Here is an 18,909-nt window from a genome sequence, read left to right as displayed (position 1 = left end):
TGAAAAGCCAACTGACATTTACTCCTGAGGTGCTGACATGTTGCACCCTCTACAACCACTGTGATTATTATTATTTGACCCTGCTGGTCATCTATGAACATTTGAACATCTTGGCCATGTTCTGTTATAATCACCACCCGGCACAGCCACAGAAGAGGACTGGCCACCCCTCATAGCCTGGTTCCTCTCTAGGTTTCTTCCTAGGTTCCGGCCTTTCTAGGGAGTTTTTCCTGGCCACCGTGCTTCTACACCTGCATTGCTTGCTGTTTGGGGTTTTAGGCTGGGTTTCTGTACAGCATTTTGTGACATCAGCTGATGCAAGAAGGGCTTTATAAATATATTTGATTTGATCAAAACTATGAAATAACACATATGGAATCATGTAGTAACCAAAAAAAGTTATCAAATCAAAATATATTTTGCCAAGAGTGTGCAAAGCTCTCATCAAGGCAAAGGGTGGCTACTTCAAAGAATCTCAAAGATTTGTTTCAGACTTTTTTGCTTACTACATGATTCCATAAGTGTTATTTCATAGTTTTGATGTCTTCACTATTATTCTACAATGTAGAAATTAGTAAAACATAAAGAAAAACCTTTGAATGAGTTGGTGTATCCAAACTTTTGACTGGTACTGTATATAAACATGGGACCAACACTTTACATGTGGCCTTTATATTTGTGTTCAGTACAGTACCATTCGAAATAAGGCAATTATTTCCCCACCCACAGCATTTTCCCACAATGCACCATCATTTACAGTATGCTGCAGTAATCCATTTCAGAGTATTTTACTGTTAAATACTCAAAATAACTGTATGTTACAGTTTTCCGTTGTAGTGTCGGACCAGTTAATTCACAAATTTGCTACAGCATGATTCGCACACTCAAGAATGACACTTGTTATCATGAATTGAGGCCCACAGACAATCAAGCTGTTTTATTTTTGCGCTCTACACTGGGCTGGTCTAATAAACATTTAACTGGGAGTAACAACTCAATTGACTGTGGTAAAACACATCAGTGACTCAGGTTGTGGAAATTGGGCTTAAGCGGACCACATATCCATGTTGTAACAACTGAGCCCGTTTTCCTGCCTCCCAAAATGCCCATCCCACTGCATTCCTGGAGTAAATACCTCCCTGCCTGTCACTCCCTAGAGGCCTGGAATCCAATTTAATGGATGTATTCACACACTGGAGAAGACAAAAAGACAGTGATGTAAGAAAAGAGAACCATCTCTCATTTTAATGAAGATCTTAACTCCTTCAGGTATAGGTGGGTGGTGTCTGCTTGTGCTCTTAGAAGTCAAAGGTTCTGAAGCTCAAACAGATGACAGTTTTTTAGCAATGCTTTTATACTACATGTTGGTTTGGAGGCAATTATTGCCTTCTAGTTAAGAGTAGATCTCATGCACTTTACCCCGTCTCATTCTATAATATTTTTTTTTACGTAAGTGTATAGTGTTCTATTGCAAGCAGTTACAATTAAATAATTCTTCACATGACATGTAGGTTGGTAAAAACAATGCCCATTTTTGCACAACTGTTAACTTTATTTACTGTAACGCATTGAGGATTCTATGTTTTGTCAAGTTATCAATGACACAAGGGCCCTAATTGTATCGGACCTGACTCCTACTTGTTATTCCCTTTAATGCAGGGGTGCCCAGACTTTAGTTACATAGGATCTACTTTTCCCACCCTCTTCCTAACGCATTCTACCCCTCCCGCCGCAAATATTAAATAACGTTTCACCTTATTGATTGGATGATTTGTACTGCATGCTGTCATCAAGCTTTGCATAGTCTGGGTTGTAGCTACTGATTGCAAGCCTCAAGCAGGTGTCCAGGTGATCATCTGTTAGAGTGAACCTGTATTTTGACTTGATGACTCACTGAAGTTTGTAAATGGGTAACTGAGTGCTATTAATAAAGTCCTTGAATGCCACAAAAATATTCTCCCCTCGATTTTTTCCTTTCAACGATATGATTTTGAGCAGTTCCTCTTTGGCAGTCATATTTTCAAACACCATTGTGATGAAAATGTACAACTGAGATGTATCGATCACGTCTGTCGACTCGTCAAATTGAAGTGAAAAGAACACGCACTCATATATATCTTTAAGATGCTCCCTCAATTCCTCATCCTGTAACGGCGGTCCTCCTCCTCTTCTACCGAAAAGGAGGAGTATTGATCGAACCAAGGCGCAGTGGAGTTTGAACACATATTTATTAAACGAAAACACGAACTTAACTAAACTAACAAAACAACAAACGGTGTAGACAGACCTATACGACGAACTACATAAAACAAGAAGAACGCACGAATAGGACAAATATGACTACACAAACCGAACAAACCGTAACAGTCCCGTATGGTGCAAACAATTACACAGACACGGAAGACAATCACCCACAACGAACACTGTGACAACGCCTACCTAAATATGACTCTTAATTAGAGGAACGCCAAACACCTGCCTCTAATTAAGAGCCATACCAGGCAACCCAAAAACCAACACAGAAACAGAAAACATAGAATGCCCACCCAACCTCACGTCCTGACCAACTAACACACATAAACTAACAGAAATAGGTCAGGAACGTGACACATCCATCATTTCACAGTGCCGTGTAACTATTTCTGAACATCCTTAATAGCGTAAACGATTTCTGATGTATTTTTGAAATCATCAAACAATGATTCTGCTACCTCTAAAAATGCCTCTTTTACCATTTCTCCATCCTGGAAAGGTTTACTGTGCTTTGCTAGTATTGCGACTCATGGCTGCCTTTGATTTTGAGCTGGGCCTTGTAAAGATTGATTGTTGGGCAGCTAGTTGAGACTCAACTCTTTTACTTTTCTCTTACGTAGTTCACTTTTAGCTGGAAAGTCACTTTCATATTTCTTGCGAACAGTTCTGAAATGCCTCTCGGCATTTCCCTTCTTAGCAAGAGCTACACTTGAATGGCAGATCAGACACACACATTTAGAATTTGTGGTTACAAAAATAATCTTCCTCCCACTGAAAGTGAAAGTGGTAGATTTTCAGTTTCTTGCTGCTTGGTCCAGCACTCATATTAACAATGTAACCGCAACTTCATAGAAAAAAATAACTACCACTGGAACAACAAAGAATATTCTATTACAGGTCTCGCAAGAGTGGAAATGTAAACATACTAATTGCAGACGGTTGCTATGGTAGCGACAGTTTGGAAAACAAATGTAGCAACTATGGTGACACAGGTTGGTCCAATTTTATGTCAATCAAGCAGTTTTTTAAAATATGTTGGCTGTGCAGTAAAATTCGAGAAAGAAACTAACCTGTAAGCAAAGCACACTGTGCTTCAGAACTGTGGATCACATTATTTTAAAGCAGACTCGATGGTAGCGCTGTGAATTGCCAAAATATATATTTTTTGTGCATACATTTTGAAAACTTTTATGCGGTCTGCTGGTCGACCACGATCGACATCCTAGGCACCGATGCTTTAATGTGTCTAACGATGGTTGTCGTTTGAATTTGGTCCAGGAAAATGTTGTCTGTGAATTTGGCCTATGGGGCAATCAAAGAAATCCTCACAATAATTAGACATCGACAATGATAAGCATTGCTTGTCCCATTGCCTCTGTTCTGCCCAGGCACGATGGTGTGCATCTCAAATGGATCCCTACTCCCTATAATAGTCCACTACTTTTGACCAGGGCTAGTGGACTATTCCCCTGGTCAAAAGTAGTAGGAATAGGGTGCCTTTTGCAACACAACCCATGACTGGAAATCAGGCCTTCTCCTCTATAATGATGCTGTCATTTCAGCACCACGGACAGTGACACGGGGTGAGCATTGGAACTGACTGTGCATAAAATCCGTCAACTTCCCCTGGCTGCAGAATCAGTCTGTGATTAGAAGTGACGGAAGCTTTTAGGAGATGTTCAGGGCCCTTTCCAGCTCTCCAAACTCTCAACGTTGCACGAGGTTGGTTCATGCTTATGTAATAATTGTGGAGTGTCACTGAGGTATTGTTTGAGCTGTCCTAATATGTGAGGCTACTCTTTTTTTGACACTCAAGGGTGGACCCCCTGAACTTGATGAAACGTCATGAGCCAAACAACACTAATATGTCAAATCTTATTCCATGAAACAAGTGTCCCTTCAAGCTTTGTGTAAGTTACTACCACAACAGAGCTTGACAATGAATGAGTACACGCTGCAGCACCAGAAAGGTTGTGATTTCTATACAGGCTATTGATAGAATAGTCTAAGTTTGGAACAGTGCTGAAGTTGTCTATCCATTATTAACATTTTGCACAACCAGTACCAACTGAAGTATCTGATCAACAATGAATTCGAGAAAAATACATTTGTTTTTTTTAACACAGCAGGTAGGCCTATATGCACTTGTAACTGCTAGGCTAAATTAACAAACTAGGAATGCATAGCTCACCGCATGATCCTCAAACCAAAGACTGGCCAAACTCATGTTTCTAAAAGTGATATCAAAGGCACTGTAGAATGACTGTATAGCCCAGGGGTGTCAAACTCATTTCGCATCGTGGGCCACATACGGCCTAGGGAGATGTCAAGTGGGCCGGACCATTAAAATTATACCATAATCTGCTATAAATAACCAAAATATCATGTCTTTCCTTTGTTTTGGTGTAAAGAAGCACAAGAACATTAGGAAAATATTGAAATTTAATGAACTATCCTTTTACAAAACATTTCATGAAACACCTCATATTTCCTTAGACAAATGTGCAATTTACTTTTATCATTCACAAATATGCATTGCAACTGATCCCACTGATTGTACAAAGGCACAAAACATTAATTGGTACTGAAAAATATAGTAATGCACTTTAAGATTAAATGAGACTTTTAAAGAAAGGAATTTTTAAACCACTTACACATACGCATATAAAATTTGACTGCTGTTTCCTCAGACCCGCCAGCAATTCGTTAATCTTATCTCTTCTCAGTTGTCCTTGCAAGCCGTCATATTTTTCGCTGTGATGAGTCTCGTAGTGGCGTCGAATATTATATTCCTTCAATACCGAAACTTGTTGCAAACACACCAAGCACGAAGGTTTTCCGTGCATCTCTGTAAATAAATAGGACGTGGTCCATTTTTCTTTGAAAATTCTACACTCCTTATCTACTTTTCTCCGTTTGGATAACGACATTTTGGCTAATGAGGGTGTAGCGGAGAGGTAGAGACCAAGGTATTAACAACGTCGTAACAAGCAGCAGATGGCGCATTGATACCGTCTGCTGTTTTCAGTCTGTCTCAGTGATGCGGCTTGTCTTCTACTCTGATGGAAAGAGTGCGCCCCTTAGCGGATAATCCATGAATTGCAGCGAATTAAAAATATTAATTCCATGTCTTTTATGCATTTTTTCCACTTTCAAATTATCCTGCGGGCCTGATCGAACCTCCTTGGGGGCCGGTTCCGGCCCGCGGGCCGTATGTTTGACACCCCTGGTATAGCCGAATAAGGCATATTTTGTTTTATTATTATTTAATTCTAAGTAATGTTTTTTTGAAATGTCATTTTATACATCCGAAATGCAATATTTATAAGCATGCTGTTGAAGTGCTGTGTGCTGTTGTTGAAATTCTGAGCGATCCTGCCAGCCTGTAGCGTGTCACAAATGCTTTGCAGGCTATAGCCTTGAAATTATAATAATATAGCCTAAATCATTCATTTTCCTGGCTTTCTCCTGACTGATTTAGTTCCTATGTTGTTAACAGCCTGTTGAAATGTGGGTCGTCAATTGATAGCCACAGAATCACACATTTCTTCCCAAGCAAAGTACATTTTTGGTATCCTCGGCTATAGAAGGTTGTAGTGCAGCCTTTGAACGTCATAAAGACAACCCATTGATATCCCATATGCATCGGAGCCACGTCTTTCCCCAGCATTTTACAGCTAGTTTCTAGCATAAAGCATTGCGGACTAAAGCATTGTTTAAAATCTGTTTATATAATCTGGTGCATTAAATTTTTTCCTAAATCTTAAACTAACAAGGGGTAGGTTTATGCTTTTAGCCACACCCTCAGTTCGAGCCCTGGTTTTAACTTAACACGCCTAGCCCTTCACTCACTGACACTGAGATATTGAAGGAGTGCATGGTGACTGAAGGAATTGGTTTACAAAATCTATGTATAGTAGACTATCATTTCGTCTGTCAAACAGGTAGGCATACTACCTCTTTTTTTCTTGAAGAAAAATGCTCCAACACAAAACCCTCTTGTTAGTGTCCTAAAGTCCAAAATAAAATAAAGACTGTTTAAATTAATTAGGACTTCCAGAAATAGGATACCATGAGCTGTCCTCCGGGCCTGCTGCTTCATAGTAATGTTATGTAAATTACTCGAATATGGCTTATTGTGAGGTCAATAGCTCTGATACATAGCTTCGTTATGGACAATGAAACATATTGTTTTTATTAAAATCTATTATAGCAGTAGCAACCTTACCTCCGGTCCTCCTCATCTTCGGGCTCTCTCTCTCAAAGTGAACAGGACATCAGTAGGCCTAGTCCTCGCACACAGATATTGTGGGCCAGGGCTCATGATTGGGATAGGCTATCCACTGCAGTGTGTAATGCAATGTAGCTTAGTTTTATATACACCTTCCCAGCAGCTCAAAGACTCCAAGTACATTTTCTTAGAAATGTTACATTGCCCTGTGCTTCTCCGAGCATGCTCTTCGTATAGCCTAGGCCTATAGCCTATAGTATATAGGCCATGGATAATTTGATTGAGACCCCACTAGGCGTACTTGATATTGCGCGCGCAGCAGAGAATCAGGGACGCAGCAAAGGGCACACATCAAGATATAATAAGCAACTAATTCTCAAACATTGAGCAATATGACATTCAGGGCTCTATTTTCGGCTGGCATTAAGGCGTAGTGTCAAACGCCCGTTCGTTTGCAATGTTGACCTGGTGGTAGGCATATATACACTGCTCAAAAAAAATAAAGGGAACACTTAAACAACACAATGTAACTCCAAGTCAATCACACTTCTGTGAAATCAAACTGTCCACTTAGGAAGCAACACTGATTGACAATAAATTTCACATGCTGTTGTGCAAATGGAATAGACAACAGGTGGAAATTATAGGCAATTAGCAAGACACCCCAATAAAGGAGTGGTTCTGCAGGTGGTGACCACAGACCACTTCTCAGTTCCTATGCTTCCTGGCTGATGTTTTGGTCACTTTTCAATGCTGGCGGTGCTTTCACTCTAGTGGTAGCATGAGACGGAGTCTACAACCCACACAAGTGGCTCAGGTAGTGCAGCTCATCCAGGATGGCACATCAATGCGAGCTGTGGCAAGAAGGTTTGCTGTGTCTGTCAGCGTAGTGTCCAGAGCATGGAGGCGCTACCAGGAGACAGGCCAGTACATCAGGAGACGTGGAGGAGGCCGTAGGAGGGCAACAACCCAGCAGCAGGACCGCTACCTCCGCCTTTGTGCAAGGAGGAGCACTGCCAGAGCCCTGCAAAATGACCTCCAGCAGGCCACAAATGTGCATGTGTCTGCTCAAACGGTCAGAAACAGACTCCATGAGGGTGGTATGAGGGCCCGACGTCCACAGGTGGGGGTTGTGCTTACAGCCCAACACCGTGCAGGACGTTTGCATTTGCCAGAGAACACCAAGATTGGCAAATTCGCCACTGGCGCCCTGTGCTCTTCACAGATGAAAGCAGGTTCACACTGAGCACATGAGCACATGTGACAGACGTGACAGAGTCTGGAGACGACGTGGAGAACGTTCTGCTGCCTGCAACATCCTCCAGCATGACCGGTTTGGCGGTGGGTCAGTCATGGTGTGGGGTGGCATTTCTTTGGGGGGCCGCACAGCCCTCCATGTGCTCGCCAGAGGTAGCCTGACTGCCATTAGGTACCGAGATGAGATCCTCAGACCCCTTGTGAGACCATATGCTGGTGCGGTTGGCCCTGGGTTCCTCCTAATGCAAGACAATGCTAGACCTCATGTGGCTGGAGTGTGTCAGCAGTTCCTGCAAGAGGAAGGCATTGATGCTATGGACTGGCCCGCCCGTTCCCCAGACCTGAATCCAATTGAGCACATCTGGGACATCATGTCTCGCTCCATCCACCAACGCCACGTTGCACCACAGACTGTCCAGGAGTTGGCGGATGCTTTAGTCCAGGTCTGGGAGGAGATCCCTCAGGAGACCATCCGCCACCTCATCAGGAGCACGCCCAGGCGTTGTAGGGAGGTCATACAGGCACGTGGAGGCCACACACACTACTGAGCCTCATTTTGACTTGTTTTAAGGACATTACATCAAAGTTGGATCAGCCTGTAGTGTGGTTTTCCACTTTAATTGATCATTTTTGTGTGATTTTGTTGTCAGCACATTCAACTATGTAAAGAAAAAGTATTTAATAAGAACATTTCATTCATTCAGATCTAGGATGTGTTATTTTAGTGTTCCCTTTATTTTTTTGAGCAGTGTATATACACAGTGGGGAGTACAAGTATTTGATACACTGCCGATTTTGCAGGTTTTCCTACTTACAAAGCATGTAGAGGTCTGTCATTTTTATCATAGGTACACTTCAACTGTGAGAGACGGAATCTAAAACAAAAATCCAGAAAATCACATTGTATGATTTTTAAGTAATTAATTTGCATTTTATTGCATGACATAAGTATTTGATCACCTACCAACCAGTAAGAATTCCGGCTCTCACAGACCTGTTAGTTTTTCTTGAAGAAGCCCTCCTGTTCTCCACTCATTACCTGTATTAACTGCACCTGCTTGAACTCGTTACCTGTATAAAAGACCTGTACACACACTCAATCAAACAGACTCCAACCTCTCCACAATGGCCAAGACCAGAGAGCTATGTAAGGACATCAGGGATAAAATTGTAGACCTGCACAAGGCTGGGATGGGCTACAGGACAATAGGCAAGCAGCTTGGTGAGAAGGCAACAACTGTTGGCACAATTATTAGAAAATGGAAGAAGTTCAAGATGACGGTCAATCACCCTCGGTCTGGGGCTCCATGCAAGATCTCACCTCGTGGGACATCATTGATCATGAGGAAGGTGAGGGATCAGCCCAGAACTACACGGCAGGACCTGGTCAATGACCTGAAGAGAGCTGGGACCACAGTCTCAAAGAAAACCATTAGTAACACACTACACCGTCATGGATTAAAATCCTGCAGCGCACGCAAGGTCCCCCTGCTCAAGCCAGCGCATGTCCAGGCCCGTCTGAAGTTTGCCAATGACCATCTGGATGATCCAGAGGAGGAATGGGAGAAGGTCATGTGGTCTGATGAGACAAAAATAGAGCTTTTTGGTCTAAACTCCACTCGCCGTGTTTGGAGGAAGAAGAAGGATGAGTACAACCCCAAGAACACCATTGATTCCAACCGCTGTGTCTTTGTGAGACGCGGTGTGGGTGAACGAATGATCTCCGCTTGTGTATTTCCCACCGTAAAGCATGTAGGAGGAGGTGTTATGGTGTGGGGGTGCTTTACTGGTGACACTGTCTGTGATTTATTTCGAATTCAAGGCACACTTAACCAGCATGGCTACCACTGCATTCTGAAGCAATACGCCATCCCATCTGGTTTGGGCTTAGTGGGACTATCATTTGTTTCTCAACAGGACATTGACCCAACACACCTCCAGGCTGTGTAACTCAACCAAATTGAGATGGTTTGGGATGAGTCGGACCACAGTGTGAAGGAAAAACAGCCAACAAGTGCTCAGCATATGTGGGATTTTTCATTTCACTTCACCAACTTGGACTATTTTGTGTATGTCCATTACATGAAATCCAAATAAAAATCGATTTAAATGACAGGTTGTAATGCAAAAAAAATAGGGAAAACGCCAAGGGGGATGAATACTTTTGCAAGGCACTGCATGTGTCCAACTGGCTCAAATCGGTCTTATGTTGCAAAATTTGAAATAGTGTTTTTTATATTGGATAAAAGTTGAGACTCAGAGCTACAAAATGTTGTATCATACACTGCATGAGGAACAATGGGAAAGTCATTTTGCTTTGAAAGTTGATAAACTTGTAAACTCACTTTTGAGAAAATGGCCTTTGAATGTTTTGGTACTACTACTGGAGAGCCCTTCTTTGTCTACACCCATTCAGCATCATTCACACCCTCTTAAGCTTTAGCCCCACCCATCTCTTTAAGGGTTGATCCGAGCATTCTGTACTAACAGCAGTCAAGCACACCTGTAAAGACCTTTTGTCACGCCCTGATCTGTTTCACCTGTCCTTCACCTGTGAATGCCTCCACCCTCCTCCAGCTGTCGCCCATCTTCCCCATTATTGTCACGTTCTGACCTTAGTTCTTTTGTATTTTCTTTGTTTTAGTATGGTCAGGGCGTGAGTTGGGTGGGTTATCTATGTTAGTTTTTCTATGTTGGTTTTTTCGTTTGGCCTGGTATGATTCTCAATCAGAGGCAGGTGTCGTTAGTTGTCTCTGATTGAGAATCATACTTAGGTAGCCTTTTTCCACCTGGGTTTCGTGGGTGGTTGTCTTCCGTGTCTGTGTGTTCCACACGGAACTGTTTCGGTTTTTGTTCGTTCACTTTATTGTTTTTGTATTTCAGTGTTCAGTTTGTTCCATTAAAGATTCATCATGAACACTTACCACGCTGCGCTTTGGTCCTCCTCTTTTTCTCCCAACGAAGAGCGTTACAATTATCCCCTGTATATTTATACCTGTGTTTTCTGTCTGTCTGCTGCCAGTTCGTCTTATTTGTTCAAGCCTACCAGCGGGTTGTCTCAGCTCCTGTTTATCCCTAGTCTCTCTTTTCTCATCCTCCTGGTTTTAGACCCTTGCCTGTCCTGACCCTGTACCCGCCCGCCTGACCACTGCCTGACCTGATCCTGCCTGCCGTCCTGTACCTTGGCCTCTGCTCTGGATTATCGACCCCTGCCTGCCTTGACCTGTCGTTTGCCTGCCCCTGTGGTTATAATAAACATTGTTACTTCACACAGTCTGCACTTGGGTCTTACCTTGATTCCTGATACCTTTATTATACACATTCAAAATAGCTATTGACAACAAATGTGTATTTTGTGGTTGTGACCCAGAGACTCTTGGCCATTTATTTTGGGACTGTTTTTAAGTCAATTGTTTTTGTATTTGTTTTGTTCATAATAATAATTTAAAAAATATTTAAAAATGTATTTAAAAAAAGGAGTCAGGCACCCAAGCTAACTTGCTAGCTACTTCCAGACACAAATGAGAGCACAGCTCACTGAACATTACTCGTTTAGCAGAGCTGATTAGGCTGTTATGTTATCCAGAGCGTTGGTCACTGCAACTGTGTTGTCAGATTGTCCGTTCGTAAATTCAGAGCGTTTCGCTCTCGGAGCGATCAAGCGCACGCACACTGGACGCTCTGACCGAGGAGTAGGGTTGATCCGAACGTTGTGACCTCACAACAGCAGTCAAGCACCCAAGCTAACTGGCTAACATTGGCTAGTGTGGCAAAGAAGCGGGTCGAGTGATGAATGGCAGATATGTGAGAGCAGAACTAATAAACGGGCTCTGCCCTATCACTAAAATGGCCACCCCGATCAGAACAGATCACAAAATGGCCGACTGCCATAACAGATCACAAAATGGCCGACTGCCAAAACTACAATTCCCAGAAGCAAGGGGAACCCTCAGAAGGTGGGTCCGACCCACAGATAAAGGGTCAAGACAAACCAGGAAGAGAGAGAGAGGGCTGGAAGGAGCTGTGAACCATAGAGAACGAGACGATATATATTGGCTGGATTTACTGTGTATGAGCTGGACTGTTTTGGACTTACCTGTTGGCGTTTGGACCTGGACCTACCGAGAACCCGATTCGTGTACCGAACCCTGCTATTCGTGACCTTGCCTGCGGCCTGGGTGGACCAGGACGGAGAAACAAACACACAAGCACTGTCCTGTTCGAAAGAACTCTCATTCTGGGGTGATTTTGGTGAAGAGTTTCCCACTTAATTTGTGACAAATGCTCCTAACCTTGAAGAGGTGTCTTCCAGACACATAATGTCTTCCAGACACATAATGAGAGAACACCCCACTCTGACCATTTTACTCGCCCTAGCAAAGCTGGTTAGGCTCTTTTCATGTTATCTAGAGCGTTGGTAACTGTGCTGCTGGCAACAATTGAATCACGCTTTTTTTGCCAACGTTTACTGACACCAGCCATATTCAACGGGTGTTGAGCATTTGTAAATTCAACAGTTATTCTGCGCTCTGGCACACTCAGACGAGAGTCTTTTGTTAAAACATCCAGCTAGCAAGCTAGGTAAACAATGAACCATAATCCCAACTCATGACATTGCTACCCTGCAAGAATCTTCAGGTAGCTAACCAACCAGGTTCAATGTTAGCTAACATTTGGCTATAACTAGTCAAGCAAATGGGTCTGAATAACGTTAGCTAGCGAGCCAGCCAGCTAACATTAGCTAGCTAACAGTACACTTTAACTTCAAATGAACCACTTTCTGTCAAAATTAGAAATGTGTAATATCTGAAAATGTAGCTAGCTATACTATCTTTACCTTGGTCTGAAATTGGAGTAGATAGCCAGAGCAAATCTACCAGCTAGTACGTCTATCAACAGTTGTTGAATGTGTTTTTTTTAAATATTTTTTGTACCATCATCTTTGAAATGGAAGAGAAAGGCAATAATGCATTATTCCATCTCAGGAGCAATTTCGATTTTGGCCACTAGATGGCAGCAGTGTATGTGCAAACTTTTAGACTGATCCAATGAACCATTGCATTTCTGATCAAGGTTGTGTATCAAGACTGCCCAAATGTGCCTAATTGGTTTATTATTATATTTCCAAGTTCATAACTGTGCACTCTCCTCAATCAATAGCATGGTATTCTTTCACTGTAACAGCTACCGTAAATTGGACAGTGCAGTTAGATTAACAAGAATTTACGCTTTCTGCCATTATTAGATATGTCTATGTCCTGAGAAATGTTTGCGTTACTTACAACCTCATGCTAATCACATTAGCCTACGTTAGCTCAACCGTCCCGTGGGGGACTCACCGATCCTGTTTAAAACATGTAGCTAGCTAGCGAAACAATAAACCATAATCCCAACTCATGACGCTAGCTAGACTATATTACCCGTATACATCACCGATGGACATGTCTCCTGTCAGATGCCATGGTTGTAATCCGGAGACAGGTGTTTTCTCCATCTCCTTAGCTATCTTACATGAATTCCACTGATTTCGAAACCCGGGCCTCCAGAAAGTGGAGAGCATACACTGAACGTTAGGTAGCTAACAGTACACTTTAACTTGACATTAGGCTTATGCAGAATTACTATGCGATACATTTTTAAAAAGCTGCAGTTGAGAGGATTACCTAGAAAAACTGACCAGCTCAAATAGACAGAGGCGCACTATATGGCAGACCAATCCAAATTCATCTCTCGGCATGTCCAGCCCACTCATTTTCTCAGCCAATCATGGCTAGTGGGAAGTTGCTGTCTTTTTCTGTGGCTAAACTAGGTTCGTAATTTTACAATTTGATTCATATTTACTGATGGCATACAAGTTTGTTATTTAGTCACATGAAAGTTCACATTTGAGAAGGCATTTCTGCCAACAAAAAAAGTTTACGTTCAAATGGTTCTAGTGACCCGCGACATACGCCTAGTTTGCTGAAACAGGTCACATACACTACCGTTGAAAAGTTTGGGGTCACTTAGAAATGCCCTTATTTTTGCTAAAAAAATTGTCCATTAAAATAACATCAAATTGATCAGAAATACAGTGTAGACATTGTTAATGTTGTCAATGACTATTGTAGCTGGAGACAGCTGATTTGTAATGGAATATCTACATAGGCGTACAAAGGTCCATTATCAGCAACCATCACTCACTCAATTGTTAGCCAACTTGTTAGCTAATCCAAGTTCATCATTTTAAAAGGCTAATTGATCATTAGAAAACCCTTTTGCAATTATGTTAGCACAACTGAAAAACTGTTGTGCTGATTAAGGAAGCAATAAAACGGGCCTTCTTTAGACTAGTTGAGTATCTGGAGCATCAGCATTTGTGGGTTCGATTACAGGCCCGACCCTCACCAGTCTAGTCAATAACTCAACTCTCTCCCCAACACAACTTCCTTCCCATCTTTTTTTTTATGTCTCAAGGGAAAGGTTTGGAAAACAAAAGTTAAATGAAAACACACATTCACATTAACACACAGAAACAGTACACCCTCCCTATAATTCATATCATAGGCTTAATAGTACTGTAGAGCTCTTTTCAGGAAACTAGCACAGCTGAAAAATGTTGTTCTGATTAAAGAAGCAATAAAACTGGCTTTCTTTAGACTAGTTGAGTATCTGGAGCATCAGCATTTATGGGTTCCATTACAGGCTCAAAATGGCCAGAAACAAAGACTTTCTTCTGAAACTCGTCAGTCTATTCTTGTTCTTAGAAATTATGGTTATTCCATGCGAGAAATTGCCAAGAAACTGAAGATCTGTTACAACGCTGTGTACTACTCCCTTCACAGAACAGCGTAAACTGACTCTAACCAGAATAGAAAGAGGAGTGGGAGAACCCGGTGCACAACTGAGCAAGAGGACAAGTACATTAGTGTCTAGTTTGAAAAACAGACGCCTCACAAGTCCTCAACTGGAAGCATCATTAAATAGTACCCGCAAAACACCAGTCTCAACTTCAACAGTGAAGAAGCGACTCCGGGATGCTGGCCTTCTAGGCAGAGTTCCTATGTCCAGTGTCTGTGTTCTTTTGACCATCTTAATCTTTTATTTTTATTGGCCAGTCTGAGATATGGCTTTTTCTTTGCAAGCCGGGGAGTCTTGCAAGCCGAAGAACACCATTCCAACCGTGAAGCATGGGGGTGGCAGCATCATGTTGTGGGGGTGCTTTGCTGCAGGAGGGACAGGTGCACTTCACAAAATAGATTGCATCATAAGGCAGGAAAATTATGTGGATATATTGAAGCAACATCTCAAGACATCAGTCAGGAAGTTAAAGCTTGGTCCCAAATGGGTCTTCCAAATGGACAATGACCCAAGCATACTTCCAAAGTTGTGGCAAAATGGCTTAAGAACAACAAAGTCAAGGTATTGGAGTGGCCATCACAAAGCCCTGACCTCAATCCCATAGAAAATGTGTGGGCAGAACTGAAAAAGCGTGTGCGAGCAAGGAGCCCTACAGACCTGACTCAGTTACACCATCTCTGTCAGGAGGAATGGGCCAAAATCACCCAACTTATTGTGGGAAGCTTGTGGAATGCTACCCGAAATGTTTGACCCAATTTTAACAATTTATAGGCAATGCTACCAAATACTAATTGAGTGTATGTAAACTTCTGACCCACTGGGAATGTAATGAAAGAAATGAGAGCTGAAATAAATCATTCTCTCTACTATTATTCTGACATTTCACATTCTTAAAATAAAGTGGTGATCCTAACTGACTTAAGACAGGGAATTTTTACTAGGATTCAGGAATTGTGAAAAACTGAGTTTAAATGTATTTGGCTAAGGTGTATGTAAACTTCCAACTTCAACTGTATTCTACTGTATTTTAGTCAATGCCACTCAGACATTGCTCGTCCTAATATTTATTTATTTCATTCTTTTACGTGTGTATTGTTGTGAATTGTTAGATACAACTGTAGTGTTGGAGCTAGGAACACAAGCATTTTGCTACACCCGCAATGACATCTGCTAAATATGTGTATGTGACCAATAAAATTGGATTTGATTTGAGGGAATTCAATGTGAAATCAACAAAACATTCCACCATGTCATTGGATCTAAGTTAAAAGTTGAGTGGAAAAAATACTGTTTTCCACATTATTTCTACATTATCACACAGATTTCTTGGTTTGAAATTACGTGGAAACAACATTGATTCAACCAGTTTTTGCCCAGAGGTTAATATGTTGAAGTGACAAAAGCCCTCTTCCTCCTTCCTCTCACTCTCTCTTACTGCTGGAGATGGCAAGGGACAGGGTTCAGTAATGCCTCAGAGAGAGAGAGAGGTGAATGAAAATATGGTGCCGTGTAGGCGTGGGATTGACTCAAATCGTGGTTGGCTGTCAGTGTGAAAATGTGTTCTTCTCACATTAATTCAATCTAAACTAAAGGGAGTGGGTGAGCTCTTAAAACCCTCTAATGGAATGCGGTTGCACATGGCTGGTCTCAATGGGACTCATGTCATTGTAGCACCAGAAAGCGGCGTCTACTTTAGTGTTTACTGGGAGACGTTATGAGCCGTTTTGTGATATGCCGCTTGTGGTTGTAAAAGTACCAATTTTCCCCCCTGCTGTAGCAAACTGGCTCAATTTAAGACTCTACATCTTTATAAGCTCCATGACGGCGAGTGACGATTCAATGACTGACATCGGATTACATCTCACCACTGAATCTAAACATACTGTACCATGCAAAATTATTCATCCCCCTTGGCGTTTTTCCTATTTGGTTGCATTACAACCTGTAATTTAAATGTATTTTTAAATTTGGATTTCATGTAATGGACATACACAAAATAGTCCAAATTGGTGAAGTGAAATGAAGAAAATTACTTGTTTAAAAAAAAATGTAATAACTTAAAACGGAAAAGTGGTGCAGGAATATGTATTCACACCCTTTGCTATGAAGCCCCTAATAAGATCTGGTGCAACCAATTACCTTCAGAAGTTACATAATTAGTTAAATAAAGTCCACCTGTGTGCAATCTAAGTGTCACATGAGCTCAGAATATCTACACACATCTGTTGTGAAAGGCCCCAGAGTCTACAACACCACTAAGCAAGGGGCACTACCAAGCAAGCGGCACCATGAAGACCAAGGAGCTCTCCAAACAGGTCAGGGACAACGTTTTGGGGAGAAGTACAGATCAGGGTTGGGTTCAAATGTTTTTTTATCAGAAACTTTGAACATCCCACGGAGCACCATTAAATCCATTATTAAAATATGGAAATAATATGGTACCACAACAGCCAAGAAACTCACGGACCAGGCAAGGAGGGCATTAATCAGAGAAGCAACAAAGAGACCAAAGATAACCCCGAAGGAGCTGCAAAGCTCCACAGCGGAGATTGGAGTATCTGTCCATAGGACCACTTAAAGCCGTACACTCCACAGAGCTGGGCTTTACGGAATTGTGGCAAGAAAAAAGCCATTGCTTAAAGACAAAAATAATCAAACACGTTTGGTGTTCGCCAAAAGGCATGTGGGAGACTCCCCAAACATATGTACTCTGGTCAGATGAGACTAAAATGTAGCTTTTTGGCCATCAAGGAAAACGCTATGTCTGGCGCAAACCCCGCAAACACCTCTCCTCCCCCCGAGAACACCATCCCCACAGTGAAGCATGGTGGTGGCAGCATCATGCTGTGGGTATGTTTTTCCATCGGCAGGGACTGGGAAACTGGACAGAATTGAAGGAATGATGGATGGCGCTAAATACAGGGCAATTCTTGAGGGAAACCTGTTTCAGTCTTCAAGGGATTTGAAACTGGGACGGAGGTTCACCTTCCAGCAGGACAATGACCCTAAGCTTGAGTGGTGTAAGGGGACACATTTAAATATCTTGGAATGGCCTATTCAAAGCCCAGACCTCAATCCAATTGAGAATCTGTGGTGTGACCTTAAAGATTGCTGTATACCAACAGAACCCATCCAACGTGAAGGAGCTGGAGCAGTTTTGCCTTGAAGAATGGGCAAAAATCCCAGTAGCTAGATGTGCCAAGCTTATAGAGGCAGCAAAATAGGAAAAATGCTTGGGGTCATTGTCATGACATGATTTTCTGGACTTTTCCAAGCTGTTTAAAGGCACAGTCAATTTAGTGTATGTAAACCTGACCAACTCCCACCATAATTTGCAAATAAATTCATTACAAATCCTACAATGTGATTTTCTGGATTTTTTTCCCTCATTTTGTCTGTCATAGTTGAAGTGTACCTATGATGAAAATTACAGGCCTCTCTCATCTTTTTAAGTGGGAGAACTTGCACAATTGGTGGCTGACTAAATACTTTTTTCCCCACTGTATGTAAACTTCCGACTTCAACTGTACATAGGCATACAGAGGCCCATTACAAGCAACCATCACTTCTGTGTTCCAATGGCATGTTGTGTTAGCTAATCCAAGTTTATCATTTAAAAAGGCTAACTGATCATTAGAAAAACCTTTTGCAATTATGTTAGCACAGCTGAAAAATGTTGTTCTGATTAAAGAAGCAATAAAACTGTCTTTCTTTCTTTAGTTGAGTATCTGGAGCATCAGCATTTGTGGGTTTGATTACAGGCTCAAAATGGCCAAAAACAAAGACTTTCTTCTGAAACTCATCAGTCTATTCTTGTTCTGAGAAATGACGGTTATTCCATGTGAGAAATTGCCAAGAAACTGAAGATCTGGTACAACGCTGTGTACTACTCCCTTCACAGAACAGCGCAAACTGTCTCAAACCAGAATAGAAAGAGGAGCGGGAGGCCCCAGTGCACAAGTAAAAAATATATACTTTTTTAAATATAGATTTTCCTCTAACACTAATATCTTTTAAATATAATTTTCCCCTAACCCTACCACCCCTCCACTAATTGGAGTAAACTAATGGACAACACTTAGGCTTCTACTTCCAGCTTATACAGTGGGGAGAACAAGTATTTGATACACTGCCGATTTTGCAGGTTTTCCTACTTACAAAGCATGTAGAGGTCTGTAATTTTTATCATAGGTACACTTCAACTGTGAGAGACGGAATCTAAAACAAAAATCCAGAAAATCACATTGTATGATTTTTAAATAATTAATTTGCATTTTATTGCATGACATAAGTATTTGATACATCAGAAAAGCAGAACTTAATATTTG

The sequence above is a fragment of the Salvelinus alpinus genome, chromosome 9 (genome assembly GCF_045679555.1).
Source record: "Salvelinus alpinus chromosome 9, SLU_Salpinus.1, whole genome shotgun sequence".
Lineage (NCBI taxonomy): Eukaryota > Metazoa > Chordata > Actinopteri > Salmoniformes > Salmonidae > Salvelinus > Salvelinus alpinus.
The sequence above is the reverse complement of the archived record's forward strand: the minus strand, read 5'-3'. Positions refer to the sequence as shown.